Raw genomic sequence first — 25,551 nt, 5'->3', positions numbered from 1 at the left:
CAGTCTTTTGTGTAGTAAGACAGATAAAGCAGAGATCTGTCCCTTTAGAGAACTTGCAGATAATCCTTTCTCCAAACCTTCTTGTAGAAAGGAGAGAATCTTAGGAATTTTTATCTTATTCCATGGGAATCCTTTGGATTCACACAAACAGATATATTTTTTCCATATCTTATGGTAAATTTTTCTAGTTACCGGTTTTCTGGCCTGAACCAGAGTATCTATCACAGAATCTGAAAACCCACGCTTCGATAGAATCAAGCGTTCAATCTCCAAGCCGTCAGCTGGAGGGAGACCAGATTTGGATGTTCGAATGGACCCTGAACAAGAAGGTCCTGTCTCAAAGGTAGCTTCCATGGTGGAGCCGATGACATATTCACCAGGTCTGCATACCAAGTCCTGCGTGGCCACGCAGGAGCTATCAAGATCACCGAGGCCCTCTCCTGATTGATCCTGGCTACCAGCCTGGGAATGAGAGGAAACGGTGGAAATACATAAGCTAGGTTGAAGGTCCAAGGTGCTACTAGTGCATCTACTAGAGTCGCCTTGGGATCCCTGGATCTGGACCCGTAGCAAGGAACCTTGAAGTTCTGACGAGACGCCATCAGATCCATGTCTGGAATGCCCCATAATTGAGTTATTTGGGCAAAGATCTCCGGATGGAGTTCCCACTCCCCCGGATGGAATGTCTGACGACTCAGAAAATCCGCCTCCCAGTTTTCCACTCCTGGGATGTGGATCGCAGACAAGTGGCAGGAGTGATCCTCCGCCCATTGAATTATTTTGGTCACTTCTTTCATCGCCAGGGAACTCCTTGTTCCCCCCTGATGATTGATATATGCAACGGTCGTCATGTTGTCTGATTGGAACCTTATGAATTTGGCCTTTGCTAGTTGAGGCCAAGCTCGGAGAGCATTGAATATCGCTCTCAGTTCCAGAATGTTTATCGGGAGAAGAGACTCTTCCCGAGACCATAGACCCTGAGCTTTCAGGGATTCCCAGACCGCGCCCCAGCCCACTAGACTGGCGTCGGTCGTGACAATGACCCACTCTGGTCTGCGGAAGCTCATTCCCTGGGACAGATGGTCCAGGGTCAGCCACCAACGGAGTGAATCTCTGGTCTTTTGATCTACTTGAATCATTGGAGACAAGTCTGTATAATCTCCATTCCACTGTTTGAGCATGCACAGTTGTAATGGTCTTAGATGAATTCGTGCAAAAGGAACTATGTCCATTGTTGCAACCATCAACCCTACTACTTCCATGCACTGCGCTATGGAAGGACGAGGAACAGAATGAAGCACTTGACAAGAGCTTAGAAGTTTTGATTTTCTGACCTCTGTCAGAAAAATCTTCATTTCTAAGGAATCTATTATTGTTCCCAAGAAGGGAACTCTTGTCGACGGAGACAGAGAACTTTTTTCTATGATCACCTTCCATCCGTGTGATCTGAGAAAGGCTAGAACGATGTCCGTATGAGCCTTTGCTTTTGACCGGGACGACGCTTGTATTAGAATGTCGTCCAAGTAAGGTACTACTGCAATGCCCCTCGGTCTTAGAACCGCTAGAAGGGACCCTAGCACCTTTGTGAAAATCCTTGGAGCAGTGGCTAACCCGAATGGGAGGGCCACAAACTGGTAATGCTTGTCCAGAAAAGCGAACCTTAGGAACTGATGATGTTCTTTGTGGATAGGAATATGTAGGTACGCATCCTTTAGATCCACGGTAGTCATAAATTGACTTTCCTGGATAGTGGGTAGAATCGTTTGAATGGTTTCCATCTTGAACGATGGTACCCTGAGAAATTTGTTTAGGATCTTCAAATCCAAAATTGGTCTGAAAGTTCCCTCTTTTTTGGGAACTACGAACAGATTGGAATAAAATCCCATTCCTTGTTCCTTTATTGGAACTGGGTGTATCACTCCCATCTTTAACAGGTCTTCTACACAATGTAAGAATGCCTGTCTCTTTATTTGGTTTGAGGATAAGTGAGACATGTGGAACCTTCCCCTTGGGGGTAGTTCCTTGAATTCCAGGAGATAACCTTCAGAAACTATTTCTAGCGCCCAGGGATCCTGAACATCTCTTGCCCAAGCCTGAGCAAAGAGAGAGAGTCTGCCCCCCACTAGATCCGGTCCCGGATCGGGGGCTACTCCTTCATGCTGTTTTGTTAGCAGTGGCAGGCTTCTTGGCCTGCTTACCCTTGTTCCAGCCTTGCATCGGTTTCCAGGCTGGTTTGGGTTGTGAGGCATTACCCTCTTGCTTAGAGGATGCAGAATTAGAGGCCGGTCCGTTCCTGAAATTGCGAAAGGGATGAAAATTAGACTTATTTTTAGCCTTAAAAGACCTATCTTGTGGAAGGGCGTGGCCCTTTCCCCCAGTGATGTCTGAAATAATCTCTTTCAATTCTGGTCCAAATAGAGTTTTACCTTTGAAAGGGATTTTAAGCAATTTTGTCTTGGATGACACATCCGCTGACCAAGACTTTAGCCAAAGCGCTCTGCGCGCCACGATAGCAAACCCTGAATTTTTCACCGCTAATCTAGCTAATTGCAAAGCGGCATCTAAAATAAAAGAGTTAGCCAATTTAAGTGCGTGAACTCTGTCCATAACCTCCTCATATGGAGTCTCTCTACTGAGCGACTTTTCTAGTTCCTCGAACCAGAACCACGCTGCTGTAGTGACAGGAACAATGCACGAAATTGGTTGTAGAAGGTAACCTTGCTGTACAAAAATCTTTTTAAGCAAACCTTCCAATTTTTTATCCATAGGATCTTTGAAAGCACAACTATCTTCGATAGGAATATTAGTGCGTTTGTTTAGAGTAGAAACTGCCCCCTCGACCTTAGGGACTGTCTGCCATAAGTCCTTTCTGGGGTCGACCATAGGAAATAATTTCTTAAATATAGGGGGGGGGGGAACAAAAGGTATGCCGGGCTTTTCCCACTCCTTATTTACTATGTCCGCCACCCGCTTGGGTATAGGAAAAGCGTCGGGGTGCACCGGAACCTCTAGGAACTTGTCCATCTTGCATAATTTCTCTGGAATGACCAAGTTGTCACAATCATCCAGAGTAGATAACACCTCCTTAAGCAGTGCGCGGAGATGTTCTAATTTAAATTTAAATGTCACAACATCAGGTTCAGCTTGATGAGAAATTTTTCCTGAATCTGAGATTTCTCCATCTGACAAAACCTCCCTCATGGCCCCTTCAGATTGGTGTGAGGGTATGACAGAACAATTATCATCAGCGCCCTCTTGCTCTTCAGTGTTTAAAACAGAGCAATCGCGCTTTCACTGATAAGTAGGCATTTTGGATAAAATATTTGCTATGGAGTTATCCATTACAGCCGTTAATTGTTGCATGGTAATAAGCATTGGCGCACTAGATGTACTAGGGGCCTCCTGCGTGGGCAAAACTGGTGTAGACACAGTAGGAGATGATGTAGTATCATGTTTACTCCCCTCATCTGAGGAATCATCTTGGGCAATTTCATTATCTGTGGCAGTACTGTCCTTACTTTGTTTGGACGCTATGGCACAATTATCACATAAATTTAAATGGGGAGACACATTGGCTTTCATACATATAGAACATAGCTTATCTGAAGGTACAGACATGTTAAACAGGCTTAAACTTGTCAACAAAGCACAAAAAACGTTTTAAAACAAAACCGTTACTGTCTCTTTAAATTTTAAACAGAAAACACTTTATTACTGAATATGTGAAAAAGTATGAAGGAATTGTTCAAAAATTACCAAAATTTCACCACAGTGTCTTAAAGCATTAATAGTATTGCACACCAAATTTCAGAGCTTTAACCCTTAAAATAACGGAACCGGAGCCGTTTATAAATTTAACCCCTATACAGTCCCAGCTATAGTCTTTGCTGAGACCCAACCAAGCCCAGAGGGGAATACGATACCAAATGACGCCTTCTAGAAGCTTTTCCAGCAATTTTTAGATCCTCACACATGCATCTGCATGCCCTGCTCTCAAAAAACAACTGCGCAGTAATGGCGCGAAAATGAGGCTCAGTCTATAACTAGAAAGGCCCCCTGACTGGAAAAGGTGTCTAACACAGTGCCTGCCGTTTAATAAACGTTCCCCAAGATTATAAATGCAAATTGTCAGCCTAAATCTGAATAAAATGCCCAAATAAAGCAATCGATTTAGCCCATAAAAATGTCTACCAGTTTTTTAGCCCATAATAAGCCCTTTATTCTGTTTGTTTGACTAAGAAAATGGCTTACCGGTCCCCATGAGGGGGAATGACAGCCTTCCAGCATTACATGGTCTTGTTAGAAATATGGCTAGTCATACCTTAAGCAGAAAAGTCTGCTAACTGTTTCCCCCAACTGAAGTTACTTCATCTCAACAGTCCTATGTGGAAACAGCAATCGATTTTAGTTACTGTCTGCTAAAATCATCTTCCTCTCACAAACAGAAATCTTCATCCTTTTCTGTTTCAGAGTAAATAGTACATACCAGCACTATTTTAAAATAACAAACACTTGATAGAAGAATAAAAACTACATTTAAACACCAAAAAACTCTTAACCATCTCCGTGGAGATGTTGCCTGTGCAACGGCAAAGAGAATGACTGGGGTGGGCGGAGCCTAGGAGGGACTATATGGCCAGCTTTGCTGGGACTCTTTGCCATTTCCTGTTGGGGAAGAGAATATCCCACAAGTAAGGATGACGCCGTGGACCGGACACACCAATGTTGGAGAAATATAACGTTTATTCAAATTTTTTTAATAAAATATATGAACAACAGAAACATTTAAAACCATCTCAGACAGAAGTTCTGGTTGTATACACGGTGATAATCAGGAGGATAATATAAATGTCTGGCCTGTTTATAACCACAGTAATTAATGCTCCTCTCTGTATTATAAATTAGCTAAATGCAACCGATATAGAATGGTTCTCCCTATATGGGTTAATAATACCACCAGCATAATAAATAAAATATGGTTGATTGTGTACTGTTCATGTATAATAGTGAGTCCTATAGGTACTCAATGTGTGAGGAAATTTCTAGCAAAAAGTTCAGCACAGTCTTAACCCATTAATATAGGAATGCACACACACATAAGGTAGAGTGTGAGATCATCTAGAAACCTCATATTATTATACAGTTCTCCCAATGCCAGTCTGTTCTAATTCAACCCCCCCCCCCCCCCCCATTGCGTGGCTAGATACTCGGTATGTAACAAAACTATGGCAGTTATAAATATTTGGTTTTATTTAATAGGAGGTAGCACAACTGTAATTGATGCATGTATATGGTGTGTAAGGCTGTATATGTTATAAGTATAGTACCACTATTGATTCTGAATCATATTTCTATCAACTCCGGTTCAACTTGTAACAAAAACCGGTAGTTCTCAGAGCAAGTATAGCTCATAATATACATAACCAAAATAGAAGCGCTCAGTAGTGGCAGTGTGCACCGTCTATATCAAGCACAGTGGTTAAAATGTAACTGTTTCACTGAAAGCAGTATAAAGGGATAGTATGTATCGAGTTAAATAATAAATATCTCATCCCTTACGTATTCTGGATTAATTGGTAAACTTAAGTTAATCCCCACACTGTATATTGTATTACATAACTTATAATTAGCTAGGTCATTTTAGGGCTGAAGAATTATACTGTAGGCTCTTCGTTAATAGTTAAAGTATATTGGCCTGTAGTCAGCCTAGTTTCAAACCCTATTCATTTAATTATGACCATTTGGTCATTCCCGGGGTAAGGGAATGAATGTGAGGGTATCCCTAGCAGTAATAGCACAGTGAGTGATAGGATTTGAGTAACACCGTCTTTGCTCTAAAAGTATTGAAGTACACTCATCTAAGTCTGGCACAACCCAGACTATACAACAAGATTAGCTATGGCGGTTAGGTTGCGAGCAGCATATAATGAACCAAAGTCTGTCAATTAAAAGAACATGAGCATTCACACGCTCCGGACTACCCCCTGACGCGTTTTGCCCCTCCGGGCTTTGTCAAAGGCTCGCAGGGGATTTAAACCCTGTGACCCGGAAGTTCTGCCCCATCAACAATCCAATGGGTTGAAAGAAGTTTCAATCAAAAGCTGACTGACAGCAGATACAGAATCCTAATGAGGACGTTATAAAGATATTGGAACAAGAAATCTCTGATGAGTAATCTATACATTCATACCCATGATAAATCATGTTATATGATCCTGAATCAGCATGATCATAAAAAGAAGGTTTTCTTATCATATAGAAGATGCAGGTGTAAAAGTGCTGGTCAATCCTAATATTTATAATAGTAAAGGTGACAAGTCTCTTCCGTTCATATGTAAATGAGATCAAATTCAGTCATACGGCTAGATTTGGAGTTTGGCGGTAGATGGGTTGTTAACGCTACGCGTGGTTTATGTCTAACGCACGGCATTGTTTGACTCCGGTATTTAGAGTTAAAAAAAACCTTCTATCGATACTCCTAACGCGTGTATTTCACACGCGGAATCCTGCCCGCGTTAGACAGTCTCCCATAGAGATCAATGGAAATGCAAACAAACACGCATTTTTCATCTAACACTCGATCTCGCGAGAAATACGCACAGCTCGGTCATATGACGCATACCACATCATGCACAACAATAACACGCCGCAAATGTCACAACAACAATCACAAAACAAAGCACAGAAGCATTACATATTCACAAGCGGGGGGAATTTTATTTAAATAAAATACAGGGAATATGCATATACTTTAAGATGCGGAAATACGCAAAATAACAACAAGAAAAAAAAAAATACATACACTAGCAAAATAATCGCATTCAATATCACTATATATTAAGACAAACATACATATACAACACTTCACTAATACCACACCATCGCAAATTAACATTTAAACATAATACTATTGGACAATGTTATAGAAAACGAACACTATGACATCATCGCATTCTACACATTCCACAAATACTAACTCAAAATGAGCATGCGCAAATTCACACACCTAATACACATTGCACAAATACTAATTGCTAATAAAGCACACATGAACACAATTTACAACGCAAATAGGTACATCATTAAACATTTACACAGGGTATATAAGCACCACACAAGCATGGCTTCTTTGACTGTGTTGCTGGTGGGTCTTTGGAGATTGGAGGTTTAAGATTAGAGAGTTTGTGCATTATTGTGAGTGAGTTAGTGTTAGTGTGAGAGAGTCAGTTGTTAGTGTTATCGTGAGTGAGTGAGTGGGAGTTAGTGGTAGTGGGAGAGAGTCAGTTAGTGGTAGTGGGAGTTAGTGAGAGTTAGTGGTAGTGTGATAGAGTCAGTTAGTGGGAGTTAGTGAGAGTTAGTGGTAGTGTGAGTTAGTGAGAATTAGTAGTAGTGTGAGTTAGCGAGCGAGTGCTTTTTCTGTACACTTAACACATTTACACGCAAACACATTCAATACATACATACACTTATCAATAACACTACATACACTCCATACCCCATACCCTCTCATACTACACTCCATACCCCATTCCCTGTACTCCCATTCCCTGTAATCCCATTTACTCTTATCCCATACCCCATCCCATACCCATCCCCTAGTTACATTTAGTTTACATATCCTCCTTTTTGTCTTCTTCTTCATTTTGTTCATTTAAATACTCCTTACCCTCTTTTATTTATATACCTTTCACACTTTCAGCACTTTTTTTGGTCTTTTTAGTTATTTATTTTGACCCCCTTTCATTTGATCACACTCACTTTTGGTTTGCTCAGTTGGGGTTTAGTTTAGGGAAGAGATGGAGGGCAGGCAGGGGAGAGGTAGAGGGGGGAGGAGAGGGAGGGGGAGAGGAACAGGGCAGGAAGAGGAGCAGGAAGGGGGGCAGGAAGCGGGGGTGGAAGCGGTGGGTGGACCCAGCCACTTGGTTCAAGATGAACAAGTGGCTGGGCCCAGTGGCGGACAGAGTAGGGCTTCACAGTCCGGGAAACAGAGGGCATCGTCACAGGGGAAGGCCAAGGCGACTAGGGAGGCGAGGTTTTCGATGGAGGAGAAGGAGGCCCTTGTAGAAGCCTATATGGCCAGGTATAGGAGGCTGCAGCATCAGAAGACCACCCCGACTGAGAAGAGGAAGCTCCGGCATGAGATAAGGAATGCAGTCAATGCTGTGGGTGGACGGAATAGAGATATGGACTCTATAAAACATCGATACCGGGACTGCAAGATGGATCTCAAGAAAAAGTTAAGCCTGGAGGCCCGACATTCCGCAGGAACCGGTGGCGGCCCTGCACTGGAAATCGAGTACTGCCGATGGGAGGAAATATTGCGTCCCAGCATCTCCGAGGTGGATGTAGTCGGTATCGGAGGAATTGATACCGGGAACCTGCCATTCTCATCTGACGGTAAGCTCATTTAAGAATTAATTCACATACGAATGTATTTCAAGGGACACTATACGCAAACCTTTACTTTCATGATTGAGGTAGAGAATACAATTTTCAAAAACATTCCAATTTACTTATATTACCTAATTTGATTCATTCTTTAGATATACTTTAATGAAGAAATAGCCATGCACACGGTGAACCAATCACAGGAGGCAGCTATATTCAGCTACCAATCAGCATCTTCTAAGCATATTTAGATATGCTTTTCAGCAAAGAATATCCAGAGAATGAAGCTAATTAGATAAGAAAAGTACATTAGAAAGTTGATTATAATTGTATGCTTCTAAATCATGAAAGATAAAACATTGGGTTTCATGTCCCTTTAAGGATCAGATTAATGCTATAACGTTGTTTACACGCATTCACAATTACTTTGCGGTTACAGAATACAGTTTTTTATCTGCTGTAAATGTGAAATAATTATTGCATGATGTGCAAGAACTGAATGTTTACTGTGTAAGCTTTCCTCTGTCCCTTTCCATTGGACTCTTCTCAAGGGCATTTTGCTTTGTGTCTGTACCCATGACCCCAGTTTCACACAGAAATTCCTTATGCACCTTTAACCCTTTCTTTTAATACTTCAGATAATTAGTCAGGGCCAATTTTTAATACAAAATATTTTATGTTCTTTCAAACTTGAAAAAACATGTTTAGGAAAAGTTTTTTTATACATTATTTACCATTCATATCTACTTTTTCATCTACCTCTTAAAAACGAAATTATTTGATATTAAATTAATTCAACAGTGCAAAAAATTACCTTTAGATCAGTTCAGCTGTAAAGCTTATACATTGTCTACATTTTTTTTATTTTTTTTATTTATTATTTCTTTATTGAAAAAATTTTACACAGTACATATAGAATTTGCGGTACATTGACTTGTTTGACAATTACATATATGTAAGTTCTTGCTGATTACATCTTTGGTTCCAAAAAGAAATTGTCTAAAAATGACGGAAATTTCTATTAACCTAAAAAAACTAAACTAACTCCGAACTGAAATTAAGATAAATAAGAAATAATAATATAACAATAGACAATAAAATGAATTATGTCAGCACTTGTGTTAGTGTTATTGGTTTCTATTTTCCAATGAACAATTCCTGTTATTATTGACCTGTAATATTATTGATAACTCCATTACAAACTGTAGCCTAGGCATATGTAATATTAGTACATCTGGTTCCCTTATACGAGTCCCAAAACAGCATCATATCATAGTATATTTGCAATTTGTTATTTTTGAAAAAGAAGTATCTCTCTAGGGTAAGGAGACTTTGTACCCTCTCTCTCCATTCATCTATAGAGGGAGCCGTTCCAGTTTTCCAATGAGAGGCTATTAAAAATTTTGCTGCATTAAATAGAATCAAAGCTAACGATTTCTTTATTATGCAGTTTATCTCATTAAATGTGCTGAATAAACAAACTTTCGGTGTGTTCGTAAGGTTGCTAGATAGAACCAAATTCACTTCCCTTACAATTCTCTCCCAATAGTCTTGAATAATGTGGCATGACCACCATATGTGACCCATAGATCCCACTTCTAAGTTACATCTCCAGCACCTGTCTGAAGCTCTATTAAATATGTGTTTGAGTCTAGACGGGGTAAGATACCATCTCATCATAATCTTGTAGTTAGTTTCTATCCCTATGGTGGAGTGAGCCGAGTGGGCTATGTTAGTGAAAATAGTTGACCAATCCTTACTGAGGAGAATATCCCCCAAGTCTCTCTCTCCCTAGTGTATTTGTGTGGCTTTGGGGAGGTAGCCTTTATTACTATTTCATAGATAAGTGAGATAAGACCCCTTGCTGGATATGGAGTATAACACATTTTTTCAAACTTGGTTAAAGGTCTTAATAGATTGTGCCTATCCCTGTGAGTGTTGATATAGTGATTCACTTGATGATATCTTAACCAGGGAGCAAGTACACCCCCTCCCCATGATTCTAATTCAGATCTAGGTTTTAGTTTGTTTTCGTGAACTAATGCGGCTACTGGCATAATTCTCTCAAGGGATAAAATTGGGTTTATGTTAGATAGATTTCCAAATGGAAGATCTGGGTTTGCAATAATAGGAGTAAGAGGGGAAAATCTACTCGATATCTCATTACTAAGAGAGCACACTAATTTCCAATCAGAGATCGTGTTATTCACTGTTTGCAACGCCTCCCCCCTCTTAAAATATGAGGTGTTAGGTAACCAACAGGCGCCCCCTAGCTGTAAATTTCCTGATATGTCATGTTCAATATGAATCCAATGTTTAACGTTATCATTATTGAATCTACACCACTCTACAATCCTTTGCATAGATATTGCTCTTTTATATAGCAGGAGATTTGGAACCCCCAAGCCCCCCTGGCTTTTAGGTGTGTACATAGTTGATTTATTTATCCTAGAGGGTTTGTTTTTCCAAATATATCGATTTATTATTTTTTGTAGTTTAATGATGTAGACTTCAGTGTGAGGTAAAGGGATTGTCTGGAGTATATATAGAATCTTTGGTAGAAGAACCATTTTGGTAGAGTATATCCTACCTAACCATGAAGTCGTTTTGGAATGCCATGAGTCAGTCAGTTTTGCAATGTCTATAGTCAGTTTTTTATAATTTGTATTACGTAGAGAATCTATATTGGGTGTTATGCTTATGCCTAAATATTTGATAGATTTGGATTGGATATTGAAACTGCAGCTATTCCTGATTTTGGATAAAGTGTTATTGGGGATATTAAAGGGTAAAATATCTGATTTCGTCATATTTACTAGGAAATTTGAAACTTTCCCATAATCTGCTAATTCACTCTGTACAGATACAATGGATTCCACTGGTGATAACAATGACATGAGAATGTCATCAGCAAACATGGATAGTTTATACATTTTGTCTTTAATTGTTACTCCCTGGATGGAATCATTATGTCTTATTTTGGATGCTAAGACCTCAAGTGATAAGACAAAGAGAAGAGGGGACAGCGGGCAGCCCTGTCTGGTTCCGTTCCTAATTTCGAATAATTCTGACCGGGTTCCATTTATGTTAATCTGTGCAGATGGGAAAGTGTATAAGGCCATGATCTGTTTTATAAGTAAGGGGGGAAAATTAAATTTATTTAAGGTAAGTTCTAAGAAGGACCAGTCAAGCCTATCGAACGCTTTTTCAGCGTCTGTTGATAGAAGTATCATCTGGGAATTATGTTTATTTACATGGTCTATTATGTCTATGATCTTAATCGTGTTATCTTTAGCTTCCCTTCTAGGTACGAAGCCTACTTGGTCGGGGGATATTAATTTTGGTAAAAATTTGTTGATCCTAATGGCTAGAATTTTGGCATATATTTTTAAATCTAAGTTGAGAAGAGATATAGGTCTGAAATTTGCAGGTTGATCTTTTTTTTTTCCTGGTTTGGGTAAAACTGTGATACATGCTTGGAGCATGCTGTCTGGGAAGATACCTGTATCTTCTATCTGATGGAATACATTTAAGATATGAGGAAGTAATATGTCTTGAAATGATTTGTAGTAGAGGCCGGAGAACCCGTCAGGGCCGGGGGCCTTATCTGTTTTGAGTGTTTTAATTGCCTCCAATACTTCCGACTGTAATATTGTGGAGTTTAGCATTTCTTTCTCTTCCTCTGATGATTGAGTTAACTGGACCTCCTCTAAATATTGGAAGCATTGTGTGAAATGTTGGGTTCGTGTTCTATTGGGATATAAATTATATAGAGAATGGAAGTAGTTTTTAAAAGTCTCCGCTATCTGTTTGCTGTCCTCCACTACCCTACCATTCGGCTGTTTTATTGAATGAATGTAATGTTTCGCTTGTTTGATCTTGAGGGATCTTGCCAATAATTTACCCGGTTTGTTTGCCTCAGCATAATATTTTTGTTTTAATTTGAGGGCAGTGGATTGCACTTTTATGTGTAAGTGAGTCTTTAATTTGTTTCTATAAAACTCTAACTGTTCTCAGATGTTGTTGTCAGTAGGTTGTAACTTGTGTAAATAGTCCAACTGGGATATTTCTTTGGCTAAGTGTGTGTATTCTTCTCTGATAAGTTTATTTCTGTGAGCTCTTGCTTTTATCAATACTCCTCTTATATAGCTTTTATGGGTTTCCCAGACCGTAGATGAAGCCATGCCCTCTTGTACATTAATATGAAAAAATTCTTTTAACTCATTTGTGACTAGTTTGCTAGTCTCAGGATTTAATAGCAGCGTATTATCCAATCTCCAGTTAAATTCTCTAACTGGAGCAGATGGCCAAGTAATATTGCATTTCATCATGGAGTGGTCTGACCACGCCGTGTGCAAAATATTTACATCTTGAACTAGATAGAGTGTGAGGTGGTCTACTAAGATATAGTCTATTCGCGAGTATGTTTTATTTGGGGCCGAAAAGAATGTGTAATCTCTTTTTTCTGGGTTAGATAACCTCCATGGGTCATGTAAACCAAATGTCCTTAGAAGGGACCATACTGCCTTCAGAGATCTTTTGGAAGTGTGTATATTGCGGTTAGAACTATCTAAGTTGGGGGACAGTGGGATGTTAAAATCTCCCAGGAAAATCAACTGACCCACAAGTATATCTTGAATCAATGGGATAATAGATCTAAAGAAACTGGCTTGCTTCTGATTAGGGGCATAAATGTTAATTATGGTGGTTGGTTTGTTGTGGAGCAAACCGCTAATGGCCAGAAATCTCCCTTCCTTGTCTTTGCTTTGGTTTATAAGCGTGAATGGGATAGACCTGTGGATCAAGATGCTTACGCCATTGACTTTTTTCTTTGGATGGGCACTAAAGAAGTGATGTGAATAGTTATTGTGTAGATGTCGTGGTAAATTACCTCTTTTAAAATGAGTTTCTTGCAATCCTATAACTTCACCTTTTTTGTGTATAATATCCCTAAATGCCAGGGCCCTTTTGTGAGGGCTGTTAAACCCTTTTACGTTTTGTGACAAAAAGCATATTTTGGTATCACTCATAAATAATATATTTGAGCTGTGTGGTGTAGAAATCATTCATCAAATAGCACATGCTGACATTTCTTACTACTATAAATAACAAACATTCATAATTAACAAAAAGAACAAATAGAACAATTAGAGAAACTAGAACTGATCTCAAATAACTTTCTGGGGGGAATAAAACTGATAAGAATCCCATTAGGAACCCTTACCAGCCCAGTCAACGGTGGATAATGAAAAAACAAATGTGTAAAGTATGCATGTTCCGTTAAGATTATATTACAGCTGATAACAATAGCAATAATACGGTCAGTCTTGTTTGTTTACTAAACTAGGCACAATAGCCCAAAAGGATACTCCTAGAAGTCATTGCGGCAACAAACTCCATCACAGATTTAACCATGATAGTGTCTCTGTTAAGGTCTTCTATCATTTTTTCCGCTGCACCTTCTGCCATTCTGGACGTTGAGGTTTAGGGGGTGCTCCCTGTCCCTTCTTCTCTCCTTGTACCGAAGTGTTCTCTGTTTCCAATGCCACAGGAGGGATTTCTAATTTTCGACAACAGTCTAACATTTCTGATGGGGCAGCACAGATCGCTCTCCTGTTGTTCCATGTTACCATTAATTGGAAAGGGTGGTTCCACCTGTACTTGATGTTCATGGAACGCAGGTGGGATGTCAGTGGAGCCAGTTCCTTCCTCTTTTGCAGGGTTCTGGTTGAGAGGTCTGCATACATCTGGATATGGACACCCTCGAATTGAATCGGTTGTTTATTTCTAGCCTCTTTCATGAGTTGCTCCTTCACGGAGTAATTGGTGATCCTGACAATAATGTCTCTTGGTGGGGCCCCCTCTGGAGGAGAAGGTCTTAGAGCTCTGTGAGCTCTGTCAATCTCAACAGGTGGAGGTTCATCTTGATTGCTAATAAATGAGAAAAGAGATTGTAAATACATAGGTAAATCTGCTGCTTGGATTTTTTCAGGGACGCCCCTTATTCTTATATTCTGCCTTCTGGATCTATTTTCTAAGTCATCCAGTTTATTTTCTAATTGTTGTATGGTTTCATCTTGCATGTCTAGTTGTGTTTTCATTTCTGCGGCATTAGAATTAAATGAGCTCCAATCATCTTCAAGCTTTTCCACTCTGCTGTTCATATCTGTAATGTCTTTTTTTAAATCTGCAATCTCATCTTTAATGCATTTCTGAACTTGAACTAGTAATGAAGCAAAATCTTCTTTTGAGGGTAGAGAGGTCAATATAGATTTAGGGACACATATGGTTGCATGTTCCTCATCTGAATCAGATTCAGAGGGGGATGAAACATGTGTGTTCTTGGGAGAAGCAGACAGAGACATGTCAGTTAATTGTGAGTTAGTTGCTTTAAAAAAATGATCCACTGATGGCGTAGATGCAGCGCTGGGTTTGGCGCGCTTTTCTTTATCTTTTGGATGCAGTTTTCTGGGTGGCATGCCTATTCAGTAATGAACCTTATATATATTGTAGGTTTGTCCCCAGGACAGGTTATTATTTATAAATGTGAGGATGATTAGTAGAGGTAGCCCTTATTTCGAGCGTGTGAGTGACCGCTGTGTTATTAATGAAATCTAGAAGTCAAAACGTCATATTCTGCACTAAGCAATTATAGCATTCTGGTTAGGGCATAAAGTAGGCACAACAGTTCAACTCATGATGACCTCGCTATATTGTGATTAAAGGCTTTTCTCACCCTGAGTAATGTATCTCATTACCCTCTCTGTCGGTTCTTTTTACATAGCAGTTATGAATGCAGCTTCCCTGCTGTTTTAAGATGGTGTCAGGTATAAGCGTGTTCTGCGTGATCAAAGCCTCGTGTCTGATAATGTGCATCTCTTGGGATGTTTTGCCTATAGCGGAGTTCTGTCCTGCATGCACATGGGTCAAAGGCAGCTATGACTCACCACATATGATTAACTTAATGCTGCTCCGGCTGCTGATTATGCCATTAATGTAGGCCTTGTATTGCTGTGCCGCTTGAATCCTCCAAACTGTCAGTTTTGACGTTAGACCTTGGTCCGCTGCTGCCCTTCTGACCGGACTGCTTCCCAGTGGTCAGGACATCTGTTGTGATGGTTACTGCTGGGCTTTATAGACCGCTAACTGGGCTGATGATCTGGAGCTCACTCAAAGTGCGGCCATCTCCTGTGAGCGCCGGCTCCGCCCCCCACATTGTGTACATTTTATCCCCAAAAGCTTACAACTTCTTCATTGTTATACCAAAAATGACCTTACAAGCAAGTCACAAACCATCAGCTTGGTTGAGCTATACAGAAAAAAAGTGATTTGAAAATTCAATTCACCCTGCACTTTAATGAAAACACATTATTAACACATTATTTGATGTTTTGTTTTGTGAATTTAATTTATTTTTGAAAATATGCACTCATTTCAAATCTGATGACTGCAACACACTCCAAAGAAGTTGGGAAAGTCAACTGTTTACCACTGTGTAACATCACCTTTTCTTTTAATAACACTCATTAAGCATTTGGGCACTGAAGACACCAGTTGGTTAAGTTTAGCAAGCGGAAATATTTCCCCATTCATCCATTATGCATGTCTTCAGCTGCACAACTGTACGAGGCTTTCGTTGCCACACATGCCTTGCTAGCACCCGCATGTTCTGCTTATGCAACCATGCACTTGTAATCAGAGCAGAAGGTGGACTGAACAAAAAGAGGGGAAACACTTGAGAGCGTGTTAACCCTCATAAAGTATGCACATGTAGCACTCTAGGTCCTGACTCAAAGGCAGTATGAGTCACAAGTGGGGTACAATAAAATATAACGTTTATTCGAATTTTTTTAATAAAATATATGAACAACAGAAACATTTAAAACCATCTCAGACAGAAGTTCTGGTTGTATACAAGGTGATAATCAGGAGGATAATATAAATGTCTGGCCTGTTTATAACCACAGTAATTAATGCTCCTCTCTGTATTATAAATTAGCTAAATGCAACCGATATAGAATGGTTCTCCCTATATGGGTTAATAATACCACCAGCATAATAAATAAAATATGGTTGATTGTGTACTGTTCATGTATAATAGTGAGTCCTATAGGTACTCAATGTGTGAGGAAATTTCTAGCAAAAAGTTCAGCACAGTCTTAACCCATTAATATAGGAATGCACACACACATAAGGTAGAGTGTGAGATCATCTAGAAACCTCATATTATTATACAGTGCTCCCAATGCCAGTCTGTTCTAATTCAAACCCCCCCCCCCATTGCGTGGCTAGATACTCGGTATGTAACAAAACTATGGCAGTTATAAATATTTGGTTTTATTTAATAGGAGGTAGCACAACTGTAATTGATGCATGTATATTGTGTGTAAGGCTGTATATGTGATAAGTATAGTACCACTATTGATTCTGAATCATATTTCTATCAACTCCGGTTCAACTTGTAACAAAAACCGGTAGTTCTCAGAGCAAGTATAGCTCATAATATACATAACCAAAATAGAAGCGCTCAGTAGTGGCAGTGTGCACCGTCTATATCAAGCACAGTGGTTAAAATGTAACTGTTTCACTGAAAGCAGTATAAAGGGATAGTATGTATCGAGTTAAATAATAAATATCTCATCCCTTACGTATTCTGGATTAATTGGTAAACTTAAGTTAATCCCCACACTGTATATTGTATTACATAACTTATAATTAGCTAGGTCATTTTAGGGCTGAAGAATTATACTGTAGGCTCTTCGTTAATAGTTAAAGTATATTGGCCTGTAGTCAGCCTAGTTTCAAACCCTATTCATTTAATTATGACCATTTGGTCATTCCCGGGGTAAGGGAATGAATGTGAGGGTATCCCTAGCAGTAATAGCACAGTGAGTGATAGGATTTGAGTAACACCGTCTTTGCTCTAAAAGTATTGAAGTACACTCATCTAAGTCTGGCACAACCCAGACTATACAACAAGATTAGCTATGGCGGTTAGGTTGCGAGCAGCATATAATGAACCAAAGTCTGTCAATTAAAAGAACATGAGCATTCACACGCTCCGGACTACCCCCTGACGCGTTTTGCCCCTCCGGGCTTTGTCAAAGGCTCGCAGGGGATTTAAACCCTGTGACCCGGAAGTTCTGCCCCATCAACAATCCAATGGGTTGAAAGAAGTTTCAATCAAAAGCTGACTGACAGCAGATACAGAATCCTAATGAGGACGTTATAAAGATATTGGAACAAGAAATCTCTGATGAGTAATCTATACATTCATACCCATGATAAATCATGTTATATGATCCTGAATCAGCATGATCATAAAAAGAAGGTTTTCTTATCATATAGAAGATGCAGGTGTAAAAGTGCTGGTCAATCCTAATATTTATAATAGTAAAGGTGACAAGTCTCTTCCGTTCATATGTAAATGAGATCAAATTCAGTCATACGGCTAGATTTGGAGTTTGGCGGTAGATGGGTTGTTAACGCTACGCGTGGTTTATGTCTAACGCACGGCATTGTTTGACTCCGGTATTTAGAGTTAAAAAAAACCTTCTATCGATACTCCTAACGCGTGTATTTCACACGCGGAATCCTGCCCGCGTTAGACAGTCTCCCATAGAGATCAATGGAAATGCAAACAAACACGCATTTTTCATCTAACACTCGATCTCGCGAGAAATACGCACAGCTCGGTCATATGACGCATACCACATCATGCACAACAATAACACGCCGCAAATGTCACAACAACAATCACAAAACAAAGCACAGAAGCATTACATATTCACAAGCGGGGGGAATTTTATTTAAATAAAATACAGGGAATATGCATATACTTTAAGATGCGGAAATACGCAAAATAACAACAAGAAAAAAAAAAATACATACACTAGCAAAATAATCACATTCAATATCACTATATATTAAGACAAACATACATATACAACACTTCACTAATACCACACCATCGCAAATTAACATTTAAACATAATACTATTGGACAATGTTATAGAAAACGAACACTATGACATCATCGCATTCTACACATTCCACAAATACTAACTCAAAATGAGCATGCGCAAATTCACACACCTAATACACATTGCACAAATACTAATTGCTAATAAAGCACACATGAACACAATTTACAACGCAAATAGGTACATCATTAAACATTTACACAGGGTATATAAGCACCACACAAGCATGGCTTCTTTGACTGTGTTGCTGGTGGGTCTTTGGAGATTGGAGGTTTAAGATTAGAGAGTTTGTGCATTATTGTGAGTGAGTTAGTGTTAGTGTGAGAGAGTCAGTTGTTAGTGTTATCGTGAGTGAGTGAGTGGGAGTTAGTGGTAGTGGGAGAGAGTCAGTTAGTGGTAGTGGGAGTTAGTGAGAGTTAGTGGTAGTGTGATAGAGTCAGTTAGTGGGAGTTAGTGAGAGTTAGTGGTAGTGTGAGTTAGTGAGAATTAGTAGTAGTGTGAGTTAGTGAGAATTAGTAGTAGTGTGAGTTAGCGAGCGAGTGCTTTTTCTGTACACTTAACACATTTACACGCAAACACATTCAATACATACATACACTTATCAATAACACTACATACACTCCATACCCCATACCCTCTCATACTACACTCCATACCCCATTCCCTGTACTCCCATTCCCTGTAATCCCATTTACTCTTATCCCATACCCCATCCCATACCCATCCCCTAGTTACATTTAGTTTACATATCCTCCTTTTTGTCTTCTTCTTCATTTTGTTCATTTAAATACTCCTTACCCTCTTTTATTTATATACCTTTCACACTTTCAGCACTTTTTTTTGGTCTTTTTAGTTATTTATTTTGACCCCCTTTCATTTGATCACACTCACTTTTGGTTTGCTCAGTTGGGGTTTAGTTTAGGGAAGAGATGGAGGGCAGGCAGGGGAGAGGTAGAGGGGGGAGGAGAGGGAGGGGGAGAGGAACAGGGCAGGAAGGGGAGCAGGAAGGGGGGCAGGAAGCGGGGGTGGAAGCGGTGGGTGGACTCAGCCACTTGGTTCAAGATGAACAAGTGGCTGGGCCCAGTGGCGGACAGAGTAGGGCTTCACAGTCCGGGAAACAGAGGGCATCGTCACAGGGGAAGGCCAAGGCGACTAGGGAGGCGAGGTTTTCGATGGAGGAGAAGGAGGCCCTTGTAGAAGCCTATATGGCCAGGTATAGGAGGCTGCAGCATCAGAAGACCACCCCGACTGAGAAGAGGAAGCTCTGGCATGAGATAAGGAATGCAGTCAATGCTGTGGGTGGACGGAATAGAGATATGGACTCTATAAAACATCGATACCGGGACTGCAAGATGGATCTCAAGAAAAAGTTAAGCCTGGAGGCCCGACATTCCGCAGGAACCGGTGGCGGCCCTGCACTGGAAATCGAGTACTGCCGATGGGAGGAAATATTGCGTCCCAGCATCTCCGAGGTGGATGTAGTCGTATCGGAGGAATTGATACCGGGAACCTGCCATTCTCATCTGACGGTAAGCTCATTTAAGAATTAATTCACATACGAATGTATTTCAAGGGACACTATACGCAAACCTTTACTTTCATGATTGAGGTAGAGAATACAATTTTCAAAAACATTCCAATTTACTTATATTACCTAATTTGATTCATTCTTTAGATATACTTTAATGAAGAAATAGCCATGCACACAGTGAACCAATCACAGGAGGCAGCTATATTCAGCTACCAATCAGCATCTTCTAAGCATATTTAGATATGCTTTTCAGCAAAGAATATCCAGAGAATGAAGCTAATTAGATAAGAAAAGTACATTAGAAAGTTGATTATAATTGTATGCTTCTAAATCATGAAAGATAAAACATTGGGTTTCATGTCCCTTTAAGGATCAGATTAATGGTATAACGTTGTTTACACGCATTCACAATTACTTTGCGGTTACATCAGTATCTAGGCTATAGGTTAGGTGTGCATTTAAACAGACTGAAAACAAACGCTAAAACATTCAGATTGACCAGAGATATCACAAACACGGTTTAGAAAATGCAGAAATCGTATTGATTGTTAGATTTCAAAGTGGATTAATGAGGCTGCATTTGTAATTGTATCTTAAGCTAAGTCATTTAAAGCTTGATTTGGAAATATGCTAATATATACATTTCTTTATTTTTCTAATATACAGAGTCTGGGGAGGAGGCAGCACAGCAAATACAGCCTCCTCCTTCTCCCCTGGATGAGAGTGGTGGGGAGGAATTTCCACCTCGGAGGGAAGAGGCCCCCCATGACGAAGAGGGCACGGAAGCAGATGAAGAGGCCCCGGAAGCAGAGGAGGAGGCCGCGGAACCAGAGGCCCCTCAAGGACCCGCACCCCGCCGTTCACGGGCACCCCGCCGTGCACGGGTACCCCGCCAAGCACAACAAGAGGAAATAGCGGAGGTGCGGGTTCTACTAGACTACATAGACCAGATGCGTAACTCCCGGATCCAAAATATAGAAGGCCGAACTAGAATTCTTGAAGGACAAAACAAAATAATTGAAGGCCAAAACCAAATAATAAACATACTTACTCGAATAGAAGAAGGGCAAAACAGAACCTTTAATCTACACCAAGAGATGTTTAATTTTTTCCGGGAGGCGCATGCTGGTCTGCCTCCTGGTCCGCCTCCTGCTGCTGGGTCTCCTGCTGCTGGGCCTCCTGCTGCTGGGCCATCTTCTCCTGCCCGGCCATCTTCTCCTGCGGGCCATCTTCTCCTGCCGGACCATCTTCTCCTGCCGGGCCATCTCCTCCTGCCGGGCCATCTCCTCCTCCTCACCTTGGTCGTCCCAGTACTCTTCCTTCCACTCTTCCCACAACATATCCAATGAGAACTCATCGGAGTCGGCAGTTGACCCTCCCAGAGCCTCAGCCCCGTGGGAATAGGGGAAGGAAGAGGAAGTAAGTATTTTTTTTCATGTTTAATGTTATTTTTATTTAATGTGTAATGGATAGGTATGTAATGATGTGGTTTTCATATACTTGTGGACCACACTCTATATATAATCTACTTCTATGGGACCGGGTCCATGGAGGCAGATTGTTTGCAGAGTGTGGGTTATAAGTGTGTGAAAACCACATCACATACCTATCCTTGTTCATGATATTGATTGGTTTCTGTGATGTGATGTCCAAACTGTTTCCCGAATCGCAAACAAAATTACCATTACAATTATCCATGATGGCATATTACTGTTTGAATACCAATAACACAGCTTAAAGGGACAGTCAAAAAATTATTGATTACAAAGAAAACACTGTATTACGCATTATCAAGTTGGAAACAACAAAACATGGAGAAATACGTGTGACTTATGTGCTTACCCTTGTATCTATGACTATGAAAAATGACCACTTATTTGTTGTTCTGACATAACAACATTTTAGACATCAATGATCAATACATGGTAAATAATATGCTGTATGAGCACAAGGTTTTAGATATACAAATGCTATCCAAATGCCCTCTAGTGGTCAAATTGCATAATGATTACATGCACTCTTCAAGCTCTAAGAAATGAGCACACGAACCTCATAGATTTAGCTAGCAAATTAAAATAAACACAGACAAATGATTAATTGGTGAGAAACCTTTGATATCATTGAAATTACAAAATTGACTTTTATAATAATGCAAAACATGATTTGTTTTCTAAACTGTCCCTTTAACAAAATTACATATGCTAACATATATTTGCAGATTGTTGGTATATCTACATGTACTTGTTCAAACAATAAATATTGAAAACAGATTTATATTGACGTGTTAAATAAAGTCTATTTTCTTAAAGAGACATTATTGTGTTAATTTTTTTTTATAAAGACATTTGTTTTAACAATGAATATGGTTTAAAGTCCTTTTAGGAGTGGGGGGTGAAAATATGCTAACAATAATATATTTTGAGATTAACCAATGTGGAACTCATACATGATACAAAAATAAACATTTGCATTAAAGGGACAGTATACTATATTTTTAACCGAACTGTATATAATAGACACTACTAGAAACAACAAGATTAACATATACTGATATCAATATTACAAAGCTTTAAACACTTTCAAAGAAAATCGGGTTAGCTCTCTTGAAAATATAGATGAACCCCCATTACAACCGTAAAACAAGACAATACCCCATCATTAACATATGAAAAGACCCTTTACACAAACAGGAGAAAGCTGGAGATGGTACTCACATGAAACTTTGAGGCTTGGCGAGGAGTCTGAAAATTACTTACATTTTATTTGAACAGAAGCAAAATGAGACGTGTATTTTGAAAACAATGGACTATCTAACTAGAGACCAAATAAAATATTTTGATTTATAATGTGAGTGTCTAATGAACCTTTAATAAAATATACGACGAAATTACATTTAGAAGAAGTCGGCATCATATATTTAGCATATGATAAAGATAAATGCATATTGATTACTTGATTCTAACACAATAGCGCATATTTATGAATTAGATATCTTTAACATTAAACACAACAGTCATTTTTCATAAAAAGGAACATATTGTTGACCAACATATTAAACAACATGGACTATAGAGATTTGCACTTGCCTCAAAATATCTTATGCATGAAAACATTTTGCTTTCGTTCGTTTATTCAACCAGACATCCAGCAAAAGAAAATGTGGTGGTCTTTAACAATGTAACATGATGCAAAAAATCCATATTCGCCATGTTTTTAAACCTGTCTTCTCATTCACAAACGTGTATAACGTGCACAAACAAATATTGCGGGAATACGTAATACAATCAGACGTTTTTTTACCTTTGCATGTGACGTCTTAATTAACATGGCGCTTCCTTGATCACGTAAGAACGCAAAACAAAAAAGGCGCATCCTTGATCGCGTAAGAACGCAAACCAAAAAAAGGCGCATTATTGATCGCGTAAGAACGCAAACCAAAAAAAGGAGCATCCTTGATTGCATAAGAACGCAAACCAAAAAAAGGCGCATCCTTGATCGCGTAAGAACGCAAACCAAAAAAAGGCGCATCCTTGATCGCGTAAAAACGTCACTCAATACAAGGAATCATTGGACAGCCTGGCAGGTGACGTCTTAAGCAACATGGCACATCCGAGATCGCTGAAAAACCGCAGACAATACAAGGACTCAGTTGACAGCTTGGCATATCAATAAAAAACGTATTTATATTTTAGTAACTAGTATGTGTCTAGATTGCTATCTAGGAATGTAACGAAATCATGAATCATCTTTTCGCACTTGACTGTCCCTTTAACTATAGCTATGGTGTATATCTTTAACATTTAAAAGATACACATGAGAAATACTTATGCCATTGATGTTTTAATATATGTTTAGATTGTTTTGGAATAACAATAATGACACGTATTGATCAAACGTGTCATTTATTCAAGTTGAAATATGGTCAGCCTACCTATAGCCATATATGGGAGGAGAAGTATTTTTTAAAAATATTTGGGGAAAAATATTCCTCATCTAAAATATGCGCATTACACATAGAGATTGATTTGGTTACACTTTTACAATAAGATAGAATTGAAAATGAAATACATGTGCTGTCAACATTACAATAAGATTGTTTATTAATAAGATTATATGTCCTTGTTCATGTAAAAAGGACAAAAACGCTTTAGAAATGGAAATACATTCATTAACAATTGTGCTCACCATCACTTAAAGGGACATGATTTTTATTTATAAAAAGAGGATACACAGAGACAATACTAATTCAATAACATGAACACTTTACAGGGATTATATCATTGTATCAATCCTCAGATAATTTGTTAAAGGTGCATCAATTCATGCAGAGTTTATAAATACACACATGGATGTGAAATTTGAAATATACATATATATATACACAAATAACTATCTATATATACATATATAAACAATTACTATGCTAATCATAATCATGCAATGATAAAGGTTTTCGAAAAATATATAAAGACAAATAATAAAATTACATTGGAGATGTTAATCTTAACGTCATTTACAATTGTATTACATATATGATTCAGGAAACACCATTATTTTTGGTAAGGTCCCTTTAAGGATCAACCAGATAAACTAGAGATTTCAATCAATGACATGAATAAGGAGGACAAAGAATCGTGCAATGATATGTCTTTTATTAGTATGTCAGAAAACATCAACAACGTTTATAAATAATCATGTAAATATCAGGAAAATTGGAGCCATATGACAAGGTAAGAGAGTGCATCACAGTCCATGAAGAGAGTTGCCAAGGGCCAGCATAGCCCCATTTGAGCCATATGACAAGGTAAGAGAGTGCATCACAGTCCATGAAGAGAGTTGCCAAGGGCCAGCATAGCCCCATTTGAGCCATATGACAAGGTAAGAGAGTGCATCACAGTCCATGAAGAGAGTTGCCAAGGGCCAGCATAGCCCCATTTGAGCCATATGACAAGGTAAGAGAGTGCATCACAGTCCATGAAGAGAGTTGCCAAGGGCCAGCATAGCCCCATTTGAGCCATATGACAAGGTAAGAGAGTGCATCACAGTCCATGAAGAGAGTTGCCAAGGGCCAGCATAGCCCCATTTGAGCCATATGACAAGGTAACAGAGTGCATCACAGTCCATGAAGAGAGTTGCCAAGGGCCAGCATAGCCCCATTTGAGCCATATGACAAGGTAAGAGAGTGCATCACAGTCCATGAAGAGAGTTGCCAAGGGCCAGCATAGCCCCATTTGAGCCATATGACAAGGTAACAGAGTGCATCACAGTCCATGAAGAGAGTTGCCAAGGGCCAGCATAGCCCCATTTGAGCCATATGACAAGGTAACAGAGTGCATCACAGTCCATGAAGAGAGTTGCCAAGGGCCAGCATAGCCCCATTTGAGCCATATGACAAGGTAAGAGAGTGCATCACAGTCCATGAAGAGAGTTGCCAAGGGCCAGCATAGCCCCATTTGAGCCATATGTCAAGGTAAGAGAGTGCATCACAGTCCATGAAGAGAGTTGCCAAGGGCCAGCATAGCCCCATTTGAGCCATATGACAAGGTAAGAGAGTGCATCACAGTCCATGAAGAGAGTTGCCAAGGGCCAGCATAGCCCCATTTGAGCCATATGACAAGGTAACAGAGTGCATCACAGTCCATGAAGGCC

This window comes from Bombina bombina, chromosome 6 (genome assembly GCF_027579735.1).
Source record: "Bombina bombina isolate aBomBom1 chromosome 6, aBomBom1.pri, whole genome shotgun sequence".
In the NCBI taxonomy this organism is placed as follows: domain Eukaryota; kingdom Metazoa; phylum Chordata; class Amphibia; order Anura; family Bombinatoridae; genus Bombina; species Bombina bombina.
Note: the sequence above shows the minus strand (reverse complement) of the source record.